This window comes from Gopherus flavomarginatus, chromosome 1 (genome assembly GCF_025201925.1).
Source record: "Gopherus flavomarginatus isolate rGopFla2 chromosome 1, rGopFla2.mat.asm, whole genome shotgun sequence".
Lineage (NCBI taxonomy): Eukaryota > Metazoa > Chordata > Testudines > Testudinidae > Gopherus > Gopherus flavomarginatus.
In genome coordinates this window covers 129,997,858-130,012,713 of record NC_066617.1, presented here as the reverse complement: position 1 = coordinate 130,012,713, position 14,856 = coordinate 129,997,858, and the positions used below count along the sequence as shown (strand labels likewise).

The following is a 14,856-nucleotide window of genomic DNA, read 5'->3' as shown; positions in this document are numbered from 1 at the left end:
GGTGCCTAAAGTTAGGCTCCTAAAACCATGTTTAGGTATCTGATTTTTCAGGTATTTACAACTTCTATTTGCACTATAAACTTTAGTCAGCAATTCCTGGCTTGGGGCCTGACTATTGGGTACAAAATTTGTCCTTCCTCACAGTGATTGCCAGGATCATTTTTAAAACTGGTCAGGAACTTTGTTATAAAAGACTTTTTTCATGAGCAAATATCCATTTGTTGAAACTGAAACCCTCTAGGAAGGTTGATTTTGATGAGTCTCTTAACTGAAAAGAAAATTTTGGAAAAAAGATGTTTCAGGTTTATTGAAATGTCCCATTTTGACACTTTCAAAATGAAAAGTTTCATTTTTTTATTCAAAATGACTTGGCTTTGAAATTTTTACTTAATTTATACTGTAAATGGTTTTTAAAATTCAAAATCAAAATGAAACATTTTGAAATGATCAAAACTAAACATTGTGATTGATCTACTCTGATTTTTTGTCTGGATTATCAAGTCACAGAAGTTTTCAAGATGTTGACTTTTGCCACCATCCCGAAATGGGATGAAAATATTGAAATCTCAAAAACTTTTATGCAACAGGAAAACTGTTTGCTGCTGAGGCCTAGTCAACATTGCATGCTATGAGACTTCCTAATATCAAAATAGCAACCTCCAATCCAGTGCAATGTACTTTGCATCAGGATATAAATTTAAGTAGCCTTTGGGGCTGCTCTAATTTACACTGGGGATTGCTTCTGTCCTCTGCCAATATCATAAGGGAGATGTAAAGCCACCTTTGACCATCCCTGTACCACATTTCTGCACTGAATAGATGAACTGGAGACTTTGTTCTGACCACATGAAAGCACTTTCTGTGCAATAATATTTCTCCTTTTGGGGTTCATAATTTTCTAGCATTCTGGGCAGATAGCCAGGTTGTCACCTTGTGTGATTCCTCCTCTATCTCATTTCATTTTTGATTAAAGAGACTCTACTTGGTAAACAAATTATTTTTACTCCTTGTTGCCACTGACGGGCAAAATCTATCACAGCACTCCCCTATGTGCTGAATATTAATCAATACCCAGAACGTTGGGTTAATGTTTTTAAAAGGTTTTATTCATAGCTGCCAACTTCTTCATTAACCCTCCCTCCCCCATACCCCTGTCTGGATAGCGGTTGATCATCCTCTTTTCTGGCTGCCAGCAAAACCATTCTGTCGATAATCCCTGCCCCCCCCCCCCCCCGAAATTAGATCAGGAAAATGTTGCGCCATGAATCCTCTCCAATTTCAATTAAATTCTGTCTGAACAGGAATACAATCTTCCTGGCAACATAATACTCAGATTTTGTACTTTAAGAGTCTCATTCTCACATCCAGCTCGTACTGGAAGTGGGGTGGAGAAGAGTTCATGCCCCAACTCCTGAGATGGAAAGATGTATCACACCTCTACCCCGATATAACGCTGTCCTCGGGAGCCAAAAAATCTTACCACATTATAGCTGAAACTGCATTATACTGAACTTGCTGAGCAGCCCCATCCCCCGGAGTGCTGCTTCACTGCGTTATATCAGAATTCGTGTTCTATCGGGTTGTGTTGTGTTCTGTCGGGTTGTGTTATATCGGGGTAGAGGTGTATTTAAAAAAAGCTGTTGGACTCACTCCCTGAGGCTGAGAGGCAGGTGTGTATGGGGGGAGAGCAGCTCTGAGCCACCTTTGAATCTGCTGCCACCTGCCAGCTGAATGCATGTGGTGACAAGCTACCTCGATCCCATCAGCTGAGACACAAAGAGCAGCAGTGAGTTGGTGGCAGTGGACAGCACGGGTGCACCTTGAACCTCCTGTTCTCTGCCCGTGGCACACAATAGCTTCATCTCTTGAGGGCTATAGTACTTTGGTCTAATTTTGGTGGTTTGAGCTTGGTATGGAAAGGACTGGCTGGTGTTTGGCGGTCTGTGATATACAGGAGGTCAAACTAGATGATTTGTTGGTCCCTTCTGACCTTAAACTCTGTGACTCTGTGCCCAAATGGCTCCCAGCAGTTCAAAGGTCGGAATATGTGACAGAGAGAAAAGCTACACCAAGGCCATGGTTACACTAGGAAAATCAGGTGTGTTTTCGCAATGAAATAGTTATCATGTTATAAAATCCTAATGTAGTTAGGGCAATCTGAATATTCACCTTGATGTAGTTGGTTGAGGGAACTCTAGGCCAGGGCCGCTCCCTAGGCCAAATGGTGCCCCAGGCAAGGAGTGGCTTTGGCATCCCACCTCCCTCATTTTAAAACTTTTGAATACCTTATGTAACAATGCTGGTTCTGGAGGGACTCACCTGAGAGTGCCAATTCAGGACAAATCACTTAAAGCAGGGCAGTTACAACCCAAGGCTGGGGTTTTTCCACCTCTAAGGCAAACCAAACCAGCCAGCCAGAGACGAGTTTGGTTTTACCCCACTGGCTAACCACAAGTCACACAAGCAATTTCCTTAGACACTCCAATTTCCCAGTATCACCACCAGTGCCACTCGTTATGGGGACAAATGGTTATGAAAACCAATACCCCAGTGAAAGAAGAAGGCCCAAAGGACCAAGCTCCAGACCCAGGTCAATATACAAATCAGATCTTACCCACAAATCACGTTGTTGCCAATCCTTTAGAATCTAAAATCTAAAGCTTTATTCATAAAAGGAAAAAGATATAGATGAGAGCTAGAATTGTTTAAATGGAATCAATTACATACAGTAATGGCAAAGTTCTTGGTTCAGGCTTGTAGCGGTGATGGAATAAACTGCAGGCTCAAATCAAGTCTCTGGAGTACATCCACAGCTGGGATAGATCATTCAGTCCTTTGTTTAGAGCTTCCGGTTGTAGCAAAGTCCCTCCAGAGGCAAGAAGCAGGATTGAAGACGATGGAAATGAGACATTAGCCTTTTATAGTCTTGCCCATGGGAGGACATCTTTGTTCTTACTCTCTGGAGTCATGTGGTCAAGTTACATATCCAGGCATGACTCCGTTTACAGGTCGATGCCATTGTGGATTGGCATCTTCCAAAATCCATTGTCACTTAAGTGCCCAATCAAGAAACACTTAACTTGCGAATTCCTTTCTCAAGAAGCTGACCAAATGCTTTGCTAAGGCTTCTTGGAATCAAAACACAATGAGATACAAGTATATAGCCAATATTCATAACTTTAACTATAAAAATGGTACACACATACAGGTAGAAGCAGCAAAGAGTCCTGTGGCATCTTGTAGACTAACTGATGTATTGGAGCATGAGCTTTTGTGGGTGAATACCCACTTCATTGGATGCATACGGGTAGCATCATCATAACCAGCAAGTCATAACCTTTCCATAGACACCTTACTCGACAACCTTCATACAATATTTGTTGCAAATATATAGCGGTGGTTGCAGCAATGATCTATACATTACAGATTGTCAGTAACGCCACACCTTTTTTTTTTATTGCATGTGTAGCCCATTTCACAACTTTTTTTTTTGGCATGATTTGCATGCATGATTTATCCCTCTCAGACAAGATGATAAATTTGCACGCTAGAATCTGTAAATCTGTATTTATTCATGCCATATATAAGCAAATAAAAAAATAGTTTCCTCTAAGCTTATAGAAAATTTTTAATTTTAAGACTAACTGAAATGTGCTAACATCAAGAAATTGAACTGTGCACCAACATTGGGCAGACCAGTATTAAATAGTGTTATGGTAGGTGACAGCCTTAGAATGTTAACCCTAGGCCTGTAGTTCAAAAGGTCGCTTTTCTTGCCTTTGCCCTCGTGAACTGAAGCACAGCATCGGAGTGATCCAAAGACTGGCCAATGGCATTTTCAAGCAATAAAATAGCAAGCGATGTTGGTCTCTTGTCCACCATTGTCAACTGAACATATGTTCTAATGAGCCTGAGCTTTGAAATGAAAAGCAGCACTCACCACTTGTGACTGACCAGCACCGTGAGCAGACTCCTCAAAGCTATCCACAGGTAGGAAAAGTGGCCTTCAGATCTTCATCATAAATGAATTGGAGAACTTGGAGTGGAGAGTGCTTCCCATGTAGCAAAATGTAATGAATGTTGTCCAATTTGACATATAGGTCATTATCATTGATGTTCAAACATTCCCCATGTGTCATGTCCAGTGAAGGTCTGTATAATTGTTCAAGAGTATTTTCCTGTCCACTGGCAACTTACTAAGGTCATGCAAAAACTCCCAAAAAACTTGTCATGATGCTTCATTTGTCCAAACCTTTCTTCAGTGGACAATGGAACAGTGTCAACGAATGAGCAAAAATCCTCCCTCTTGAATTTCTCTTCTGAGCTTTCCATCACCTCATCTCTGCCCTCATAACCAAACTGTCTCGTCTTCCTTGAATATGAGTTTCTTTGGAGATAGGCTCAACTGCTAAGTTATCTGCCATTTCTTTGGCAGCAGTGATGGCATCTTCAAATCCATTGTCTCTGTAAGCCACAATGAAATCAAGGCAGCTTCTCATCAAATTAGTAGCAGTCATGATGTCCATCAAATGAGTTTGTATTGCCTTGCTTACCACATTTACTTAGAACAGGATATCATGCCAAACCACAACTGAGACTAGAAATTTGAAGTCAGGGATCTGGTTTGCCAGGCATTGAGCCTGGTGTCAGATTCCGGCCTCAACTTTACTTGGTTGTGCCAGTTCCATCAGGGCATCGTAAACCTCAGTCACTTGGTACCTCACTGACCTTACCCTATCAATACAGCTCTCCAGTGAGTGACACTTAGCAGCTTCACAGTCAGATTTATAACATTGTTCGTAAGGGTCTGCTGCCTGATAGTTGATGCTGAAAAAGGACGTATATCGTTTGCAATACTCTAAAGAGAGAGACTGAATCTAAAGATGCTGCTGCTGCATTTGACACAACCATGTTGAGGGAATGGCAGCCACAAGGCACAAAGAAAGCCCTCGAATTCAGTGCAAGGGTCCTTACCTGAACACCACTGTTTCTTCCCTTCATTTTCACACGGTTGTCATAGCCTTGGCCGCAGCAGTCCTAACACTTTATTTTATTCTCATTCAGAATGTTCATAAATAGTTCTGTTTAGGCCTTTTCCAGTAGAGTTGTCCACAGACTGGAAACAGATAAAGTGTTCCTTTACTTGGATATAGCCATCCTCATAGTCAACAAATCTTACTGTAAATGACATCTTTTCACTGTGACTAATGGTGGGAGTGCAGTCCATTATTAGGGCTTAGTACTTCGCTTTGCCGAGCCACATCAATATGTCAACAAACCTTACATGTTAAGCATGGCAAAAGAAGGAACAGTATTTCTGTTATATTCTTGCATAGACAGAGGTTTGATAGATATCTCGGACATATTTAATGAGATGCCATTTATTAGTTGCTACTTATGACTCTTCAAGTCTTAAAACACAAGTACATTTTCACAATTACACAATAGAACAAGGTTCACAATATCGCAGGTGGGCTCTCACTCCACTTCAGTTCATTCTTATATCTCACTGACTGACTGGCAACCCCATGTCCCTTATATACCCAGGAAGACATGGCTGACAACATTCTAGGAAGTTCCAGGAAAATGTAGTTCTCAGAAAGTCTGGAAGGTTCCATGAGATTCTACAAAGGTCCAGCATATTTTAGGAGGCTAGTGAAAAATGAATCCACCCATGGAATACCTGAAACATGTTACTTCAAAAATTCTATTTTCCCTTTTGTCGCTAATAAAAAGAGCACTCCAAGCCCATTGCCCCTAAAGCCTGGCACTCCAGGGGGTTGCCTGGGTCACTTGCCCCTAAATTCAGCCCTGCCCTAGGCTCCTTGCTAGGGTCATCTTGTGTCTCTGAGCTGCTGCTGGTCCTGAACCCACAAGCCAGTTCAAATCAAAACTTCCATACCAGCGGACAGGAAGGAGCAGAGTAGGGAGTTATAAGAAAAGGAGGAATGGGCTAGGAGTGTTTACAGATGGTCTTGCACTCATTGACTGGGAATGTGGAATTGGCACATGGGGAATTTTTAAACACAGAAGTGGTTCTGCCCTTTTTCTGAGTCATTCGTTGGAGGATTATTTGCATAGTGCTAAAGGGCCAATTTCTTTGTGGTGGTGGAGGTGGCTAAATATACTTAGTGTGCATTCATCAGCCCAGATACATGCACCTTGGGTGTGCTACAAAACAGATATATCAGAAAAAGTGACCGTAAAAATGGCAATTTCCCAGAAAACACCCCTGTTCACTGCATTTAAGTTTAGTGAAAAAAATAAGCTTTTACTATTATTTGCTCTATGAATACAGCTCCTTGTGCAGTGCTCTGACATTGTAAATACTTTAAAGCTGTATCTCTAGTCTTCCACCTTCTCTTCCTCTTTGTATCTCCTAGCTTGCACTGATTTGTATTGGCATCCTAGTTTCACTAATTGAATTTTTTTCATCAGCCAATCACATGTTTTAGGGCCCTATTCTGTTCTCCATTATACTGTGTTAAATTTCGAGTAGCTCCAGTTTGGCCCACTAGTTCTCAGTGAGGACTGTGTCCATGCAAGCTTCAGACTTTAGCCTTTTTGATCACCTTTGCTTATATGGATTCACTTTTATGTAACAGAATGAAACAAAATCTCTTGGGCTGATAATATAAGGTGTTTCCCTAGGGTTTTGTGTTCATGTATGTTTAAAATTTCAGGAAAATTTCTCCAGCCATTTTTGAATTAAGGAAAAGTGGGAGAAAACTCCACTTTCCCATTGTAAAAATCTAACCGCTTTGTATAAGCCATATAGCTCTTGTATAGAAAATATCAGCTAAAAAGGTGTTCCAAAAAACCTATGTTTAAAACATTCCAAACTCTCTAGTGGGAATCTTTAATTATGTTTTCTAATAAACTGCACACCCTCTTTTTTTGGGGTGTATGTGTGTGCTCTAAATTAATTGGTACAGTCTCTGTAACAGGAGGTTGATTTGAGATTTTTTGAGGTTGAGAGATTTTTTTCATAATTTGCATGACTTTGGATCTAAACTTTATCAATAACTCTCTTATGACTCTGGAAATCACTGCTGGAGAATGTCAGGATGAGTGTGAATCTCAGCAACTTCAAAACAAAATGCAAATCCAGCCTTCCCACAATAGCACTGCAAAAAATAAAATAAAACCAAAATCTGGGTTCTGCTGACTGGAGGGAACAGCAAAACATCTTATGTGCGTTTCTCATAATTTTTAGGTGGCACTTAGATACTAAGGTGATAGGGATCATATAAAATCCAAGACAGCCAGACAAACAGAAGATTCTGTAGAGTGACAATTGAAAATAATTTTCATTCTAAAGCCCTATTTTTGCCCTCTGTAATTTTGGCTTGGAAAATCAGTTTGGCCTGAAAATTATTAGATTGAATCTGATGACAAAACAAAACAGAACCTGCAAAGTTTGAAGAAAATTAATCAAATAGTAGTTTGAGCTATTGGTCATTTAAAAAAACTACCCTGATTTGATATTGTCTTTTGCCTCCCCCAGGCTCAATGAAACCTGTGTTACTATCCCTTCAAACTTTCCTTACTGTCAAAAGCTATAGAACAGGCCATAGTTGAAGAAAAACTGTGATCAAGCAATGTTGTTAATAATAGATTGTGTTAATTGTTTTGGGAGGTGAATTGATGAGAGTTTTGGGCCCAATCCTGTTCTCATTTTTTTTAAACCATTGATTGCAGTGGGACCAGTATTGGGTACTCTAGATTTCTCAGAGCACAGTGTGTGGCAGAGATTAAAAAGACCAACAAGATATTCAGGGTTCCAGTCCCAGTTCTGCAGTATTTAGTTTATGAAGTGATAACATTAAGAAGGCAAATCAGATCCCCTTTGTTATTCAAGGAATCCTCATGATCTCAGGATTTAGGGTTAAATCTACCTGACAAATAGAATTTGTTCTGATAACTTGGAATAAATGAGAGCACATAATTCTTGTGATTAAACCTTCACACACTTTTTTGTGAAGTGTGTAACATGTCTTTGTCTTCCTGTTTCAGTCCAGTGCCATCAAATTATATTACTATGTTTTATATTACTATGTTGTTATCAGGTGCTTAGTGTTTACCTCAGATGTGGTCTGCCCTTATGAATATGACAGGAGTGTGAATTTTTGCTGACATTGTTATACTGGTAAAACCCCTAGTGTAGATGCTTTTAGAGAGATGTAAACATGAGTTTTTCACCGCCTGGAGTACCTTAGCTATGTTGACCTAAATTCCAAGCGTGGACCAACCCTTGTAATGTATTTAGATTACTGGACAGGAATAAGCTATACTGGTATAAGCACTTTTATGCTGGTGTAGCTACATTTATTTTTGATACGTCAACTATACCAGTCTAGTCAAGAAGTTCAGTTCAAGTGACAAAGCTTTTAAGTGTTGACAGGCCCTTGGGGTTTCCAGGATTAGGTCCTTAAAACTAGACAGACCTGTCCCCCTGTTCATGTGCTCTCATATAGGAATTCACTTCTTGGCATTATAGTGCTGAATTTTTCAGAGACCACAGAGGCACTTTAGGAAGTTATCCAGGCTCTATTAATATCCCCCAGCTAACTTCTTTCCATGACTGGGAAGGGAAGATGTCAGGAGTATTCATTCCAGCTGCATGCCAGGAAAACAAGCTGACTGATTCATATGTGAAGGTGCTCACAACACTGACAACACAGTCCCTGCTGCTCTAGTCACTTCAATGGAGTTATACCAATGATGAATTTGGCCCAGGCTACCCAGCAGCTATGGCGTCTGGTGTGTTGGGCTTCTGGTGTGTTGTTGTGATTTTCCAAAGAGCTAATCAAGGAGGAAGTGAAAAAAGATAGGCGAGGAGAGTCGCCTCTCCCAATGAGCAAGAGTGAAGCCATTTTAGGATGTAGAACAATTATTTTTTGTCATAGTCCTAATTGCATGGCCAAAGGATAGTGAAGGTCTAGGATCCAGCTCAAATAATAATAAAATCCCCAATAATAATAAGTAAATAAAGAGATTGTGGGGTCCCTTCAAAAGCATCTGGCGGTCTGGATTTGGCCCATGATCTGCCTATTTACTACCGCCGCTGTAGGCCTTTCCCCCTGGTAAGGAGGCAGTAAGCATTAGAGGAGGGGACAACATTTGCCTGTTGCCACCTGCAACTAACAAAGGCAGCTAATTGCCAATTAACTCGCCTTCCCTTGGCTCCTGGGCTGAGCCGGAGGGAGCAGAGGGTGGAGCGAGATTACTGGCCTGGGAAGGCGGCTGTTTGCCCAGCTCCAGCTCTAAAGGTGGTGATGGGTTAAAGAGCGGTGTTTGCTGCTGCAGGCGTGTGTTATTCACTGTTTCTGGCAAGCGGGACTTGGTCCTGGGAGAGAGGTGGGGCCGCAGCAGCCGAGAGCGAGGGGTATAGGAGCTGCGCTAGCAGCAATTGGGAAGCGGAGCGGTTGAAGGGGAAGGGAAAAAGTGAGCGGAGGGGAGGTGGATCCTCTTTTCAGAAGCCGCCTGTCTCCCGCTGCGCTTAGCCCTCGGCTCCCAGCAGGGAGTGGCCGCCTCGGGAGGGGCCCGTGGGACAGCAGCGGTGGAAGGGGCTGAAGGTAGGTTTCTCGTGCTGCCGAGCTGGGGGGAGGCGAGGGCAGCTAAGGGGCAATAGGGGGCTGCCGATGAGACACCGAGGCTGAAGGAAGATCAGGGGGGTGGGGGAGAAAAACGACCCCCCCGCCGCCTTTTTCCCCTCCTGCGGGTTCCCCTCTCTGCGCCGCTGGGGCTGGGCGAAGGGGGCGCGAGCGGAGGGACCTGGCCCCGCGCGCCCCTGCCCGGAGAGGGGAGAACTCAAAGCCTGGGAACTTGCCCTGAGACGGGAAGCGGCACCGCTCCGGGACTGCGTTTCCTGGGGGGTCGGCTGAAGTTCTCGGTCCCGATCATGGGGTCTGCGATTTCCTCCCCCCAGCCCCATTAGGCAAGTGAAGGGCAATGGGAGTGTTTTCCAGCCTCCTGTGTAGCCCTGGGGGGCGGGGGGGGGAGAGGATAGGGTGACCAGACAGCAAATGTGAAAAATCGGGATGAGGTGGGGGGTAATAGGAGGCTGTATAAGAAAGACCCTAAAATCGGGACATCTGGTCACCCTAGGGAAGGCGCTGGAGAAGGGGATGAGTCCTTGCATCTCTGCATCATGAAATAGATCACACTGGTGCAGTATGAGTTCCACTCTTGCTTTGGCTTCAGGGATAACTAATGGGGGAGAAGGCACCTGCTCATCCACGAGATGGGCACCACCAAGACTCAGGTATGTCTTGGTGGGTCTTGGAAGAGAGGGACGCACAGAAATGGCAGACTTAAGGCAGTGTCACTGGGTCTTGTAAGGAAAACAGCACACGGATCACTGGGGCAAAATAGTATTTCCAATACAGCGGTATGAAGTGTTGCTTTATGAGAATTTGGGTCCATTGTCTTCAACATCTGGAACACGCTTGAATCTTGGAGCAGCAGATGGAAATTTCCACACTGTGTCTGGGTGGGAGGACAGAGAAGGAAGGGATGGGCAGAGGAGTGTGCACCTAAGGGGCATGGAAGAGACGTATGTTTCCAGTGATTAGCCCATGAGCCCACTGTACCTGCAATACTAGTCAGGTGACTACATATGGACACTTGAATGTAATTTTTCTGAGTGGGGTGTATAGGAAGGAATGAAAAGGACTTGTAAGAACTGGCAACATTCTTGTATTTAATCATGAAGATGGGCAGAAACCACAAAATTAGATCCAGATCTTGATCATCCATAGCCCAAGGGGAATTTGGATCCAAAGTTTTGGTTTGTGCCTGTCCCAGTTAATATTAGTCTAATTTTGTATAGCAGCCAGCTCTGACTCTGTAAACTGTTTTTTTCCCCCAACAAGCTGTACTATTAATAAAAACATTTTTCTATCCCTGGGCTTGGAAAGACATCAGCTGTTTCTAGACAGTTCTTGTTTGTTTTTTAAACTGACTTGCTTAGGGAAAGCAAATCCTCTTATTTCACAAATGTTAGTAATATACTCCTGCCACTATCTACTATTTTGTGCTCGGACACTAACATGGACATAATCAATAAGCAGACTAGCCCAATCTGGGGCTGGACATACTTCATACTCCTCCTGTGCATTATGGGAACCTTCTGGTCTGTAGGCAGCAGATCCACCAGGCAAGTTAAAAAGAAGCCTTCCCTGGTGTAGACAGTGAAAGTTGTGGTAACTCCTTGGTTGGAAGTTTCTCTTTGTCTGTCTCTGTCTCTCTGTGTGTCTCTCAGTTGCGTTCTAAGAAGTTCTATAAGGGTAGGGTCTGATTCTGCCAATCCATACACATGTGCATCCTCCCATGGCGGTAACAAGGACCACTTGGATAAGAGTTTGCAGGACTGAGCCTGTAAAGCGAGAATCGCCCCACTGCAGAGAGCCAGCATCACTGTGCTTATGCGCTGTATTTTGAGGAAAAGGCTGGTATTTCATGGGAATTTAAAGGAGATGGGTGGACAAATCTCACTGAATTTCAGTGGGAGTTTAGTGCTTAAATTCCTTAAACTCTCTTGGTAATCTCAACCCTAAGTGGTGTATTGGCTTTGTGGAAGCTCTTTGCACAAGGGTGAGTTATACCCCAGAGAGTTTGCTTTTCACTACAGAACACTTTGCTTTGTTTTGTGTTTCTGTGAGCTGGTTCTGCTTTACATTTTATCACATAGTGAGTGACCTCATTGTGCCTGTCAACATGGAACTTTCACATATTTGGCTTTGATTGTAGTTTTGTCTGCATTTGGAGGAGCCTATGATGCAAATAGGTTTTTCAGTCCATTGAGGTTTTTCGGCATAAATGCTTTAAAATAACATGAAATAAGCTCATATTGGTGATGAAATTCTGGTCCTTTTGAAGTCAGTGGCAAAACTCCCATAATACAAACACCTCAAAATGTGCAGGTGCTTGGAATGTTCTGCTGGTACAATGGTACGTCCACGGTTAAGGAATCTTGAACTGGGCTGTCTGGATATAGGTAAAATTTGGAAGGGTTCATCTTATTTGTGTGAAACTTGCAGTTTTTCACCAATAATTATTTCACTGTATTATCTACAAGTTACCAAAGGCACTGAAATGTGAAGATGTGTGTTCTCCGTTATGAATCCTGATGGTCTAAAAAGGCACAGCAGACTCCTTTCATTTTATCTAAAGAGAAAGAACAGGCACAAAGTTAGGCCCTGATTTCAACCCCCTCCCCCACCCCCGCAACCCTTCCTCTGCTAGAATTATTGCTGTGAGTGAGGGTTTGCAGGATGGGCCCTTAATACCTGCTCTTGCGAGGTGCAATAGGCCATCAACTTGCACTGAACTGAGGGTGTACAAAAGTGAACTGGGTCAGGGCCTTAGCCCTACTGAGTAGGTAGAAGAGTTAACAGATGTTTGGAACTGATTAACATCTTCACGGGGTGCAAGAGATTGTGCTGATGTGGCTGGATTGAGCAATCCTTATTACTGTTTAATTTTTTTAATTAGGGTTTACCGTTCAAAGATACACATGGGCAGTAGTGCCTATCTGATTCCCGTAAGCAGTAGGTGCACAAAAGAGTAATGACAGTAAGACTGGACAGCCTGAAGTCATAAAAGTCAAGGCAAAAGTAAGAGTCCATTCTGACGTATTTAAGAAATTAGCATAGTGGGAGCAATCTCTGTGGTCACTATCATTTGTATTACAGCAGTGCCTGGAGGCCTTCACCGAGGCCAGGGTCCGATTGTGTTGGGCATCACGCTCCTAATAAGAGACAGTCCCCATTCTGATCAGCGTGCAAACTAAACAGAAAAGACGCACACAAGATGGGAGAAGGGGATTTATTATCATCTCCATTTTACAGAGGTACACAGAGATTGACTTCTTCTGTATCACAAAGGAAGTGTGTCAAAGCAGACAACTGAAGTTAATCTCCTATCGCAACCCAGTTCATTAAGCCACAAGTACCGTTTCATCTTGACATGCGCAGATGTCCACAAAAGGGTACATCTACACCGCAGCTGGGAGACATAATTTCTTAGATGTACGTTTGCTTGCTCTGCTCAAGCTAGCAGGCTGAAATAGCAGTGTGGCTGCACTGGCTCAGGGTAGCCTTCCAAGTACATACCTCCGATTTTGGCCGGAGTTGTACCTGAGCTGCGAGTCTGAGTCACCACGCATACAAGCTGCTGGTTTTGGTATGCTAGCTCGAGCACAGCTAATGCACATATGCCTACCCAAGCTGCACCGTGGACACCTCCCAGCTGCACCGTAGTTGGAAGTGAAATGTAGTTTGTTGGACTGCAAGTTCTATGAAGAGCCCTTTGTTCTGGTTCTTAGAATGTACCTCTACACAGCCCACAGGAGAGAGACTCGAGCTCGTGGTCTAAAACAGCTGTGTGGATACTGAGGTTTCAACTAGGACCCAGGGCTGGATTTCCAGTTAGGCACAGTAGGCATGTGCCTAGGGGCGCTGGCATTCTAGGGCCACCTAAAAGTTAAGAGAGCTCCTGGCAGGGGTTGGTGGCTGCCCAGAGTATGGGGGTGGAACAGGGTGAGCATCCGAGTCAGCCCGCCTGGGGGTGCTGTGAAGCGGGCAGCTGCTGAAGGTGCTGGGAGCATCCAAGCCCCTTCCCACTCTTAGCAGCCCTGCTGCCTCTGTCTCGTGCTGGTAAGGGAGAGGAAGGGACATGGCCAATGCCCCATTCACTTGCATGGGCAGAGTCGGAGTGTGGCTCCCATGCCAGGCTGTGGGAGGGATGGAAGACACCCGGGAACCACTAGTTGTGGGGAGAAGTACAGTTCCACCCTTGCACTTCGCCTGGGGTGGATGGGCTGTGCCCTGGCTCGGGCTGGGAGGCCATGCATGGCAGAGGGTCTCATGCCTTCCCAGGAAGGCTGTGTCCTGGCTACTCCACTGGCGGCAGGGGGGCCAGGCTGCTGCGGGGAGGAACAGGGCCAGAATATTGCGGCCAGCACAGATTTAATATAATACAAAATAAGTTTCACATTGGTGCAGGGTCAGCTGTAGGGGTGGTGGTGGGAGGTGGCGCTGAAGTTGCTGTGCCTAGGGGCATGTAAGGTGTAAATCTGGCCCTGCTAGGACCCACTCTTTCCCTGTGCTGCTGAGCCAGAGCTCCAGTCTGAGCCACGATTGCAAAGCGTTGTCTACACAGCTATTTTTAGACTGCTACTGCAAGCCCCACTAGCCCAAGACTTCTGACCCGACTTGGGAGCTTTACTGCCACAAGCAGCACAGACAAACCCATAGTGAAACCAAGCACTGCTTGGAGGGGAGGAGGCAGTGGCGGTGTTTGTGCCTTGCAAAGCTCAATTCTGGGTCCTCTGCCTGGGACTGTGAGGAAGATGGGGCTAGCAGGGGTGCTGGGAAAGGCCCAGGGAAGCCCTCTAAATTCATCCCACCTCCCCCTGCCTGGCTTCTGCTCCAACCTATCTAGGTGGCCACAAAACTCAGCTCTGGCTCCACCTCTGGGTGGGCCCTGGGCTTCCAGCAGCTCTGGCTGCTGCCTGGTCCCAGGCTGCAACCTCCCTGTGCTGACCTGCCTGACCCCTTGCCCAGGCCCAGTGTTGGCAGCTGCTGGTGTGGAGGGTGCTCTGCAGGGGAGGGGAAAGGGGGCTGCCTGGCAGGGGAGCACAGTGGCTGGAGCTGCTGGTGAGGACCTTCTGCTTGGCCCATTGGGCATCAGCTTTTCCTTCCTGCTCCCTACTGGGGGCTCTGCTATAAAGGTGTCCCCACTACCTGGCCCTGGCTGACCCCAGGCTCCTGGCAACTTTAGCCCTTGTACTACCAGGCAGCCCCTTTTCCTCCTGGCTGCAGAGCATCCTGTGAGCCAGAGGGGTGGAGG

General features: G+C 44.7%; 1 protein-coding gene across 3 annotated transcripts in view; it reads left to right on the top strand.

Moving 5' to 3' along the window:
• The first annotated feature begins 9,365 nt into the window (after positions 1-9,365).
• The window catches only part of A4GALT (alpha 1,4-galactosyltransferase (P blood group)), a 58,923-nt gene continuing 53,432 nt past the window's right edge, over positions 9,366-14,856 (top strand). Inside the window, exon 1 of one of the 3 annotated variants that reach the window (XM_050919893.1) lies at positions 9,366-9,578. The gene's annotated coding sequence lies outside the window, so the exon portion shown is untranslated. The remainder of the gene's footprint in view (positions 9,579-14,856) is intronic. The other 2 variants (XM_050919927.1, XM_050919907.1) reach the window with 2 other exon arrangements.